Genomic DNA, 10985 nt, shown 5'->3' with positions numbered 1-10985 from the left:
TTATATAACTCCCGAAAGATGGTCTCCTGAAGATCAAGTAAGGCTGAAGAGCTTCCTGGACACATGATGAATTGAAGAAAAGAAAAAAAAGAAGATTACTGATGAACTGAAAAAAAGAAGAAAAAAGAGAGAAAAAGAGAGTAGGAAAGAGAGGAGAAAAGAGACAAAAATAGAGGAAAAGAGAGAAAAAGAGAGGAAAAGAGAGGAGAAAAAGAGACAAAAGTGGGGATAAAAGAGAGGAGAAAGGAGAGGAAAAGAGAGGAGAAAAAGAGAGAAAAAGTGGGGATAAAAGAGAGAAAAAGAGAGAAGGAAAGAGAGGAGAAAAGAGAGGAAAAGAGAGGAAAAGAGAGGAGAAAAAAAGAGAGAAAAAGAGAGATGAGAGGAAAATTACCACGAAAAGAGAAGGAAAGAGAGGATAAAAGAGAGAAGGAAAAAGAGAGAAAAGGTGAGGATAAAAGAGAGAAAAAGAGAGAAGGAAAGAGAGGAGAAAGGAGAGGAAAAGAGAGGAAAAAAAGAGAGAAAAAGTGGGGATAAAAGAGAGAAAAAGAGAGAAGGAAAGAGAGGAGAAAAGAGAGGAAAATGGAGGAAAAGAGAGGAGAAAAAATGAGAGAAAAAGAGACGAGATAAGAGAGGAAAATTACCACGAAAAGAGAAGGAAAGAGAGGATAAAAGAGAGAAAAGGTGAGGATAAAAGAGAGAAAAAGAGAGAAGGAAAGAGAGGAGAAAGGAGAGGAAAAGAGAGGAGAAAAAGAGAGAAAAAGAGAGGAGATAAGAGAGGAAAATTACCACGAAAAGAGAAGGAAAGAGAGGATAAAAGAGAGAAGGAAAAAGAAAGAAAAGTAGAGAAGGAAAAAGAGGAGAAAAGAGAGGAGGGAAAGAGAGAAAAAGAGAGAAGGAAAGAGATGAGAAAAGATACGAAAAGAGAAGGAAAGAGAGGAGATAAGAGAGAAAAAAAGAGACGAAAAGAGAAGGAAAGAGAGGATAAAAGAGAGAAGGAAAAAGAGAGGAAAATAGAGAGTGCAATCCCTTTCTGCAATCATGCTTTCCCTTTCCATCATTCATGCAATCTTTTTCTTCAATCATGCAATCCCTTTTCATCATTCATGCAATACCTTTCTTCATTCATGCAATCACTTATTTCCATCATTCAATATGCAATCCTTTTCTTGGAAGTGGAAGGGGAAGGGGAAGGGAAGGAAAATGAAGAACATCTAAGACTGTCGAAGCGCATCTATATCCACGTCTAACATCACATCTATAGGCACGACTATCTGTTTCCAAAGACAGACGTGTCTAGAGAGGTGCTATTAGATGCGCTCTTAGATGCGTCTATAGACGTGCTCCGACAGACTCACTTTTTTTAGAACTTGGAAAGGACATGCGCCCAAAGTCTTAACTTGGATAGAGGTATGGAAGCTTCTTGTCCTTCTTCAAAGTTGCTTCTCTTTCTTCTCTTCCTTGTTCACCCTCTGCTTCTCTTTCTTCTCTTCCTTGTTCACCCTCTTCTCTTGTGTGCTTAGGCATGATTGTGTAAGCCTGGAGATGAGTGTGGGTGCTTGGAGATAAGTGTGGATGCCCGGAGCTGTGTCTGTTAATAGCAAAGCAAGCCACGCGACATTAAAAGTATGTGAAGAAAAGCAAGCGCGCTAAAAGTAGGTTTGAAAATCAGCTCGCAGTCTGTGCATCTAAAAGCGCGTCCAGATGCGCATCTAAAAGCACATCTAAACGGGTGTCTAAACGTGCGTCTATCAACGAGTCTATAGTACATTTTAGAGGCACCTATAGATGCGCACCACAGTACAGACGCACTTTTAGATGTGCTTTTAGATGCACCACAGAGTTTTTAACATTTACAACTCGTGCAAGAGCAAATTTTTTGGGTTGTTTATTTGTAGGATGTCTTCATCTTCAACAAGTAGCTCTAGTGAGGATGAATCCCTCCATATCCACCATCGTGAAATATGGTTGGAGCACAAAATCAAATGTATGTGTGATCGATGTCGAGGAAACATGTATCCTGCATGCAGAATTACACTCAATCACGTCTCAAAGTATGGAGAATGGGATGTGACAGTAAATATGATATGTGTTAAAGAGTTAAGGTTAATTGAGATACTTATGGGTGTTCATGTGTTTGAGTTATCATCCCATTTTAATTTGATACAGGATGTAGTGCCACACCCGCATATGTTGCCCTATGCTCATCGTGAGGAGGCGAAGCATCGGTGATATGAGGTGGGATCTTCAGGAGGGACCGTTACGAATGCATGGAGTAATGGTGATAGTAGCCCTCATGAGGCCGTGGAGGAGGAGGTGTTTGATGATATGGTGCGGGATTTATATGTCCATCAATCCAAAGGGAGGGATTATAGCATGGAGAGGGACGATCTTTTTACCGCAGCATCGACTCCACTATTTGAGAGGTGCACATTCTTTGTTCTATGTGCCTCCCTTGAGTTACTAAACTTGCAGACCATCTATGGATGGAGCAATGCAAGTTTGAATGCATTACTCAAGTAAGCTTTAAAGTCTATTTTGCAAACATGGTGAATTATGCTAGTGGGTCAATTACTCGAATGCTTTTCCTCATTTATGGTCTTCACGTGCAGGCTATTGTGTAAAATGCTTCCAAGGGAGAATAAATTACCGACCTCAATAGATATGGCAAGGCAACCTATGACCTCTCTTCGAGGATTAGATTACAAGCGCATCCATGCATGCGTCAATGATTGCATTCTGTTTTGTGGACCACATAAGGATGCAAGAGTGTCCTACTTGTGGAGAGGCAAGATATAGAGCAGATCTCAAAACTTTGGATGTGCCTCGTAAGGTTCTGCGACATTTTCCCATAATCCCTCGCACCCAACATATGTTCAGGTGCAAATCCATTGCAGAGCTCATGTCATGGCATTCCTCCCATCGATCATCCGCCGATGGCAAGTGGAGAACTGCCCCAGACACTCCTGCGTGGAAGCATATTTTGATTGTCACCTGTTATATTGTGCATGTGTGAGAGTCGGTCTTGTTCCACGTTTGCAAAAAGTGAAAAAGATCGTGATTGGTGCGTGTAAATATTGATTTCTCAAGTTGCAACAAAATAACAAGTATTGACATTCATGTAATATGCTAGTCTCTTAAATCCATTCACGAGACTTAAACATGATGCTAACATTCTTGATGGTCTCAATCTTGATGCACACAAAAGGGCCTGTTCCCTCGAATTATAACTCTTTGGGGAAAGAAATGCACTGCGTCCCCATTCACACTATGTATGGTTATAATAATTATATTATATATTACCATGGAAATATTTTTAATTGCTTTCCTTGCCGTATATATATTTAGTTCATTATAATTCTTACTTGATATTACTCTCTTTTGATGCATGTTCATGATGCGAGGGAGCAAAGAAAGCCAAGTTGAATGCAAGATTGAAGGATGAAAATTCATATGGTTATACTCCATGTCACAACATTATTCATGTATTCGTTGGGCTTTAATTCCTAACAGACACAATTTTTTGCACATCATCAATCTAGTAATAAAATATAACCCATCACGTTTGCAAGGAGGATGAGGTCCTAGTGGACCCTGTGTGCTGTCTCATGTCTATATTTCTACTCATTCTTTTTTTCCCTTTAAAAAGAGTTCATTAGCTTGCAGGATTCATGTTTAAGTAGCTACATGCTCCATGCAAAAAATAAGACTCTGAAGTATAAGGAGCGAGCAATGAATGAATGAACATATGTGAAATATAGGGAGCGATCGATGAATGAATGAATGCCAAGGATGAACAAGAGATGTGATGATAAGCTGTTTGATTTACGACCATCTTTCAGGGCATTGTACTACTCAAAAAACCATTTAAAGGGCCATAATCTTGCAATATTGTATATTTTGTGATATGTTATTCTCTATTTCCTTTCTCATGTTTGTGCACATCTAGTGTTCTACTTAATCCAAAGGCTACCTACTGACCCTACTTCGTGACCAAAAGCAATGCTATGGCTTAACCGAGATCCAACTTGAACAAGAACAACATGAATGCTCATAAAGCATTCATAAGGCCTGCCTCAGATGCGCAGCTTGGAAAAGAGAGAGAGAGAGAGAGAGAGAGAGAGAGAGAGAGAGAGAGGACTTGGATGTGCAACAAAGAGAAGAGGGGGAGAGAGAGAGAGGGGGGGGAAGGCGGCCTGGCTTGAAATAGAAAGAGAGAGAAAGAGGTGGAGATCACATGCCCTCAATCAATCATAAAAAACAAAAACAGGCAAGTGGACCAATCAACAATTCACTAATAAAAACTTTAAAATTTTTGGAATTTTGGCCATCTCCAAGAGGAACCTAGAGGCAGTCCAAAAATCCTAAAACGCAGTAATTTGGGGCAACCATTCAAGAGCCACACAAACTGAGCGAGGGTGACCTCAAAGGCAGCTCCAAAGATGCCCTGACCCATGCACTAAAGAATTGATATTTTTATATAAAACTCATTCCTTCAAATTGTAGTACAGGAGTCATCCTAAATGTACGACACGTTTTGTATCTACGAGACTCATAGCGTGAAGATAATCCGCAGAATCACGGGTGGATTATAGGTATGTGATTATCAATTCCGTGAACCCCAGGAACGGTTGAGGGGGGAGCATTTCCATAGTCCATTGCCAAAGCTGCGCGGCCGGCATCCTGTGAGAAATTTGCAGCGGTCAGTCTCGACAGCATATTTCGACCAGCTCACTATGGAAAGCCCACTCACAACGATGGTCTTACCCAGTTTTGCGAGCTGTCCACAGCCTCCACATCCTTCTCTCTCCAAACATAGCGTGAACCATCGAGGACGCCTGCTTGTCAATTCACAAAGCGATTGTCAGAGTCTCCAATTCTCCAATATCTAGGCGCAAGTTACACACCGCATCTCGTCCTCACCTGCAAAAGTCGTAAGAAGTAACAAACAAACGAGCAGCTTCAAGTAGCATCCCCTGCCGCCCTCCATTAGCCAATTGTGCAGAAGGCCTTACTACGATTCTAGGACTGAAGCGTTGGTTCAGAGGATTGGAATAGAGCCTTATAAGAAGCGGTGTTTTGAATAGTCCTTATGGCGACCCAATCCGGACGGTAAAGAAAAAACCTACGCTTATTGCTGCCGTTCATTCAAGGGAGAGGAAAAAAGCCATACAAGGCTGTCTTTCCTTGGTTAGGCGATAGCCTTTGTTTTCCAAATGTCCCTACAAAAGATTGGGAAAGGTGTGGATAGAGGCTACAGCCATACAAGACCTGATTGTTAGCTACAATTTATACGGAAAGAATTCCACGCTCCAAGACCCGATGAACTCACTTTATTAATTCACGAGGATGACATAGGTAAGGCGACCTTTTTCATATGCTAATTCAAAAGTGGGAGGCTATGTTCAAGAGAAGCCAAAGAAATGTTCATAGGGTAGGGAAGAGTGGGGGGCTCGTGCATGCTTGCAAGGGGGGGTGCGTGATGTATGCACAAAGGGGGGGATGTGTCACGCATGTGTGCAAGGCATCGAGGGCCGAGGGGGGTTGCACATGCGCCCAAGGGGCGTCATTTTGATCTCAATTTGGTAGATGCCAAAATTCTTGAATGCAGTCCCATGCAATCAAGATTCAAGTTGAATCATGCACATTTTAACACTAGTTTGATAGAAGGACATAAAACTGTCCTGAGACACTTTTATGTCATGTTCACTTAGCCACTTCCTAGAGTTATGCACGGTATTTTGGGGTTTTGATTATTTTCCATAATAGCTTATATTATTAAAGAAACTTGAAATTACTATGGATTAGAACACACTTACTACTTTGAATTTTACCTAAAGCTTTAAGGTCAATGTAAGACCAAAATTTCAAGTTGTTTTCTCATTTTTTAGATAAAATGGCCATACTTGTTAATTATAAGGAGTTATTTAAGAGGTTTTAAGTCATAGAGTGTAAGGATAACTATGACACATATTTTTATATTACTCTAGAGCTCAATAATCTTATGTCTTATGATTTATGGACTCAAATGTAATTTTAGTAGATGTTGACACCGAGGCAAAATTTGATCTTTTGCAAATTCTTTGACATGTCTAACAAGTTCCACACTCAATCATACTTTGTATATATCTTCAATAGGATATTATGGAGTAGCATGAGTTTTTAGGGGACCTAATAATATTATGTACAACACTAAATCCAAACCTTGTTTTGATTGTTCATTATGATATAATTTGCATGATTTTCAAGATACAAGGGTTAACTCATATTACAAGACCCTTAAAACATCTAATGTAGTATTTATGACAATAAAATGGCCATACTTGTTAATCATGAAGTATTTATGCCAATAAAAAAGAAGCTATATGTAGAACACTTATATGGGATAATTCAAAACTCTAAAAGCAAGATTTAATGTGCAACTTATTTTGGTATTTGAGATTAAGAGAACTTAATTTCTTTTAATTGTAGCCTTTATTGTGATGTGGTGACATTTTCCTATGATAGAATTTCAACGTTGTTATGATATGACACTTTGTAATGTCAGCCACAGTCAGGGAAGCCTAAGGCTTGGTTATGGTGAGGCGGGAGACCAAGAGGGATTGACAGCGCTTGCACTTAAAGGGGCTTTGAGGGCGTGGGTCTAGGTTTATTCCTAGGCCTAGGCACTAATAAAGAGGAGCAAAGGGAATCCCATGAGAGCGCTAGAATGGTGAGGTCTTTTGTGGGACATGTGGCACTACGAAGAAGCCACTTGGCAAGTGCTAAGTTCAGGGGTGGATTCTAGAGAGGGAGCTCACAAAAGGAATGAAGAAAAAGGAATTAGGAGCTCACGATGGGAATCCATGGCTGGGTGGTAGCAAAAAAGAAGCCCTCTTTATGTTTCTTTATCATGACATTGGTATTAGAGCCGCAAATTCTTGCAATCAGAGTCTCCTTCAAAGCTTGCAATTCACATGCCCATTGCTTCATCCTGCCTTGCATCTTGGCTGATCTCATCATGATGAGGAAGGGATGCGCTTAGTAACTGGAGTCTTATGCGCACAACAATCGAAGTCGCACGGGTAGATATGTTCACCATGCACAAGCTTGATCTCGTAGAGGGCCGAGGCTGCAGAGATATTCTGAAGCTAAAAGTAGTTAATGCCAGACACCCCACAAAACGCTGAATTACAGCCATGAATACTTGCTGTTATGTGGCTATCAAGGAGGCAAGGTGTCTTCACCATTGCAATTGCTAAATCATATCATATCTTTAATGCAGAGATATCGAGAGCCGACACGACTTTGAACTTGAAGCAACGAAGACAAAGTTCCATGCGAAGTCCCAACGTTGATTATCTGCAATCAAATATGTTGACAAGGCCATGTCATTCAAAGGTCCTTTACCTTTGAAAAAAGCCACCTCACCCATCTCTTTATACCCCTCTCCAATCCAAAAGTCTTAATCCTCTTCTTTTCCCCCTCTTGCTAAAGGTATTTTTCAAGGCACCTGAAATCACTTTAACCTCACTAATTTCAAGTAAAAGGGCTATTCGAAATGCATGGTGACAAGATGGAGGCACCAAGATGAACAATGAAGCTTGTTTACTCATTGAGTGTCATTATATAGACACTGGGTACATCCATAGATTACATCATATGTGATCTCAATAGTGAGCATCTAGATCCACAATCATCTCCATGAATCTCTCAATCACACACCACACTCCTAGATTCACTCATTCACACCTACTAACTAACACATCATCAGTCACACCTAACTCAAGCACACCTACACACACACATGTGTTCACACACTCACTCATGTGATCACACTCACAACCACAAACCTTGTAGTCCTTGGTATTGACCCCAGTACATCAATTTGTCCCATCATAGGCCCCCCACAAATTGATGACCTCAAATCATGAGTAGTCCATGGGAAACTTCATGGCTTGCCCACCTCTAGTGACAACACTCATGATCCCACCCTAGCACGCATTCTAGTTGCATCAATGGTAGAATCATTTGGGCATATTCGCCCAAACATGATCTCACTCTGACTTTGTTCTCTTGGTTCACAATTGGGAGAATGGACAATGACTATGCATGGTAAATTCCCATGGTTCTACAAGGTAAAACTCACATAATACTAACAATCATTTGAAGGGGACATTCCAGGGTAGATAACCCTTATTGACCACAAAAATTCTAAGTTGAAGATGCAGGGAAATTCCCCCCTTTGATGGAAATCTTTTTCTGCCATCGTTTCCAAGCCAACATTGTATGAGACTCATAAACTTGCTTGTCCATTGCATTGTACTTGGTGTCGATGAAACAAAGCTTTCCTTCTTTGTGTATCTTCTTGGTAGGCCAAAGCATAATCTTTTTGTACATGTGAAGCAAAGTATCCAATTCTAGGAAAGGACTTACCACATCGGCTGTGTTTGATGCCTTACAAGGTTTGACAAATAGACTCAAGCAAGTGGAACTTGATAACATATTCTTTGAGAGCACGGTCATCATGTCATCCCCATATAGATGCAAAGCAGTTGCATACATCATAGGATATATTGCATAGACCACTAAGCCATCTGCATAAATACAAAGTAAAATGACACCCATGAGTTCCAAAACTGAGTTCTAATGCTCAAGAAAGTCAATATACTGAAAACGTTTACTCAAGGTCAAAAGCCCCAATTTTTAGCTGACTTGGTTAACCCTTTCAAAGCTAAAACTATCCAAAATAGCAACCAAAGATAGCAAAAACTTGGAGGATGAAATTCGACCAGCAGTAAGCATCTTTGAGAGGGCTTTCTAGGTAGAAAGAAAGGTCTTATACTAGAGGTCATCCACTAGCAAGGATATCACACAATGCCATGTAGGTTTCTATGAGAAATGTGCCATTCTCGACAAGTTTTTTGCCAATTTCTCCTCGAATACTAAATCTTTTGGGCTCAAAATTGAACTGGATCTAGCTCATAGCATCGCCCAACTGTTGCTAAGAGGAATTGACGAAGTATGAATCCAACACACGGAATTATGCAAAAGTTTGTTGAGTGAAGAAGTTGTCGGCACGAGCGACTGGAGAAATATTTCACTGATTCCTTGGATGTGGAAATTTGCCATACTAAGAGAACTCTACAAGTCAAATAATTTTGGAAATGGTCACCTACATAGGGAGAACAAGCGCTTGGAAATTTTGCTCAAAAAGAGGAAAAAATGAAGAAGAACAGAGTGTGAGGAAGAAGATGATTATGTGGCTAAAAATGGATCAAGGAGGCTCATGGAGGTTGAGTGGCTCTAATGCCACATATTCAAAATGCATGGTGACAAGATGGAGGCAATAAGATGAACAATGAGGCTTGTTTATTCATTGAGAGAGTGTCATTATATACATTGTACTAGGTACATCCATAGATTACATCATATATGGACTCAATAATGAGCATCTAGATCCACAATCATCTCCATGAATCTCTCAATCACACACCACACTCCTAGATTCACTCATTCACACCTACTAAACTTACACATCATTAGGCACACCTACACATATACATGTGTTCACACACTCACTCATGTTATCACACTCACAACCACAAACCTTGTAATCCTTGGTATTGACCCTAGTACATCAATTTGTCCCATCAAGAGGAAAGTTCGTGTCAAGCATCTTGACACGTAGTAGCTTGGCAAAGAGCGGGATCGAAAGTGAAGATTGCTTGCGAAGTAAAAGGATGTGTTAATCTCAAAAGCAAATCCAAAGCCTCGAAGAAATATCAGGAAAGTGGGCATCGATGTTTCTCTCTGCTATAAAGCTTCTGGAAAAATTTTCCATTTGAAATCGCAACTCCAGAAAGGGATGAAATGATTAGGGAGAGTGAAGAAAGAGTTAGAAAAGGAAAGCTACAGCTGAAGAGGGAACACTTGAGGAAGTACAAAATGAAACTCAAGAGAATAACATGGAAATGGAAGACATAGACTATCGTGATTATGGAATTTTGTATACGAAATTTATTAAACTTGAAACTCAAATGCAAAAAATTGAAACCCAGTTAGGAACTATTAATGATACATTGAAGTCCCTAACTGAATCCATAACCAAGTTATCTGATTATCAATCGGTAACTCCTATGGAAAAATCACTGACTCCTCCTAATCAAGTTAAGAGAGCCACCACTTGACTTCAAGAAACCTCTAACACTCTTAAGGACTTGAAACCACCAATTTTCAATGGGAAAGAAAAGGATCATAATAAAGATGTGATTAAGATGTCCTTTCAAAAATGGCAATACTTCCATTGACTCAGGAATATCCCCCTTGAAAATCAACTCATGGAAGCAAGTCTTTCCCTTGGAAATAAGGCCTATAAATGGTGGATGAGCCTTAGAGAAAATGATAGAATTCCTAAGTATTGGGCTGAGTTTGAACAAGCCTTCTTAAAAGAGTCTTAGCCAAAAAATGAATTAGAAAGAGTGTGGGAGGCTTGGGATAATTGCACTATGGGTAAAGACACTCTAGTCCAGTATATAGAGAATTATAGGGAGGTAGTCTTTAAGCTTAAAGGAATTGATTAATTCAAAAAGATAAGGGGTTTTGTGAGACATCTCGAAGACACTTATAAGATTGAGGTGAGAAGAAATTCTCCCAAAACCTTCAAAGAAGCAATTAAATATGCCCAAATATACGATAATACAACAGGAAAATCCAAAGCCGGAACTTCGGAACAAACAGGATTTGTTCCTAAGTTCAACAAGTTTCCCAATTTGAAAAGTAAGGGGAACTTCAAGAAGGAGGCTTCTCAGAAACTACCTAAGAAACCTCAAATACAAAAATATCCTCTTTTGAAGAAAGAGGATTATGAAAGGGCCAGGCAAGAAAATCAGTGCTTCAAATGTTGGGGCAAAGACCATGCTTCTTGGAACTGCCCTAAAAATAAGGAAGTGGAAGCTAAAGCCTCAAATAGACCTCCACAAAAACAAGTATATGCAATGCAAGTGTTG

At 39.9% G+C, this 10985-nt stretch overlaps 1 long non-coding RNA gene across 2 annotated transcripts; it reads right to left on the bottom strand.

The window, feature by feature from the left end:
* Positions 1-4480: 4480 nt before the first annotated feature.
* LOC147889463 (uncharacterized) lies at positions 4481-5178 on the bottom strand. Of its 2 annotated transcripts, XR_015542827.1 has the most exons (4): positions 5094-5154; positions 4921-5049; positions 4765-4835; positions 4481-4680 (listed from the first exon to the last, which is right to left on the bottom strand). It is a non-coding gene; the product is annotated as an uncharacterized LOC147889463 (long non-coding RNA). The 2 variants fall into 2 exon arrangements; XR_015542826.1 differs by having other exon boundaries at positions 4921-5178.
* Positions 5179-10985: the final 5807 nt, after the last annotated feature.

Source organism: Dipteris shenzhenensis, chromosome 20 (assembly GCF_047967505.1).
Source record: "Dipteris shenzhenensis isolate YYH24624 ecotype China chromosome 20, Dip_SZ_1.0, whole genome shotgun sequence".
NCBI classification, from domain to species: domain Eukaryota; kingdom Viridiplantae; phylum Streptophyta; class Polypodiopsida; order Gleicheniales; family Dipteridaceae; genus Dipteris; species Dipteris shenzhenensis.
The sequence above is the reverse complement of the archived record's forward strand: the minus strand, read 5'-3'. Positions and strand labels throughout refer to the sequence as shown.